We start from the raw sequence: 2,280 nt of genomic DNA on the forward strand, positions 1-2,280 counted from the left end.
ACAGACCTTGTTGCTCTTAGGGTGCTGTTGGGAGAATAGAAACTCTATAGCTAAAGCAAGGACTGTTTCTGTTAAGTAAAGTACACAGGTGAGAATGTTACGGACTAGTAGAAATCAATACAGAGAATTATGTTTTTCCTTCTGTGAAGCAGAGCCCTTTCCTGCAGTTAAATGATCAAATCTCCCTCTAGTGGCCTCATGGGTGGAATGTTATTCATATTTGTAATAATTTGATATTCCAGTGTTTTTATGTCAAATGGATTTGTCATATTTCAGTCTTCTGTGATGGATACAAAGTATAATATTGGGATGCAAACTCAAAATGTAATACATTTCAACTCTATCTGCCATGGTAAAGGTGTCTTCTTTTTTTAAGCCCATAACCATGTGTGTGAGATGCATACTTTTGTTTCAAAGTAGATTTGTTTAAGACTACCAAGAAACCACCCTGATTTAGCAGGTGAGTATATTCCAGTACGGACTGTGTTTTGACAGCAGAGGTGTTTAGTTCTTATTTGCGAGGCGACAAGGTAGGAAGGCAATTTCTGTTGTCAGCTTGTGTATGAGCTGCCAGAACACACTCTCCTCTTACGCCTTCAGTGATCCAGTGATCCGATTTCCCGCTTCGCTCGGCTGGGCAGCACATGGTAAACACATAGCATTTTGTTTCAGGCCACAACTCCTGTCAAGCTTCTTGCTTGTCTCCCATTCGCCTCTCAGACACCTTTCCTTACATTTGCAGGCATACATGCACGCAGAATGCATTCACGCATTTGATGTCAGATACAAAGTTAAGTGTCTTCGACAGAGGAGTCAGTGAAGATAAAAGTAGACTACTGCTGGGTTTTCCTCAGCTCTACTTGCTGTTTAATGATTCATTCTTAATTTATCCAACGGTGTCCCATCCCCCTGTGCCCACACAGAACTGCTCTTTACATTGTAAACCATTTATAAAACCTCCCAAAGGCAGGGTGGTCTGTACCTCTCAACGGGTCTATTATTTTTAATAGCAAAGTGCAAAGAAAAGTTAATTCAGGTCGGGTGTGAGTTTCTGCTTGAATCTGGTTAGAAGGACAGTGAATTCTCTCATACTTTGAGAACTTGTACCAAGCTCCTGTGTGTATCAGACATATCGTTTTTTCTCTTAGAGATTATTCTGAACTGAAGACACGTGTAACCACGTTAAGTCTTAGCCTAATGGTGAGTAGTCATTCACTCTGAGTCGTTTGCAATGTCTCATGTATTTCGTGTACACTGTATATGTCTGAGTGTTAATTATTTCATGACTAATCAATTTTATTAGTTGAATTGAGTAAATGCATTCCTAGTTTTACAGAGTAATTATTTGATTGACTCTACGTGTATAATTTAGTATGTCCATTGATAGTTGTTAATTACACTATACACATAGCATATGCTTGGGTACCACCTTGACATCTCTGATCTGCTTGCCTCAATAAATGAATGCTAGAACATTGGTTGACAGGACTAGCTATTCGTATCTAGAATAATTGCATAACGGTGCATGTTAGACACATGAACATTATAGTCATACTGAGATGTGATGTAAGGCTTGCTACCTTCAGAGACGTTCAGGGCCTGTTCAATTTATTCACATATTATTGGAGTCTGATTGATAGATGCAGTTTATTATCATATTCAACATAATTTCTACATAATGGTTGGATAATCTCCATCCAACTACAAGGACTTGTGGTTGGACATGGTAAAGTTGGATTTGTGTGTGGTTCTGCAACAGAGATGAGCAGGTTGCGTAACATAAAAGGTAAAGGTGATAAGGATAAACCTATTAAACCAATATATCTCAAATAAGGAAATAGGAAACAGACTTACTCTTAACTTGGACGCACACAACTGGAAAGAAACTGAGAAATGGCTTGACTGGCTTTAAATACAAACTAGAATTGTGAATGAGCCTATCAGGATAGTCTTGATAATTACTTACTGGTGTGTGATTGCTTGAAAGTCAAAAGGTGAAGTGAACTTGCTTGATCAAGCCCATCTCAGCAATATGCTGCTCCACTCTGAGGGCTTATGTACAGACCTTTTAAAAAAGAGGTATCTCTTATTTTGTGCTCTGTGTACACACACACACGCACACGCACGCACGCACGCACGCACGCACGCACACACACACACACACACACACACACACACACACACACACACACAGTTTTGTACAGTTAACCTTGTGGGGACACACAATTCAGTCAAAATCCTATTTTTCTTCACCCCTAACCCTAAACCTAAACCTAACCC

Source organism: Salmo salar, chromosome ssa11, assembly GCF_905237065.1.
Source record: "Salmo salar chromosome ssa11, Ssal_v3.1, whole genome shotgun sequence".
Lineage (NCBI taxonomy): Eukaryota > Metazoa > Chordata > Actinopteri > Salmoniformes > Salmonidae > Salmo > Salmo salar.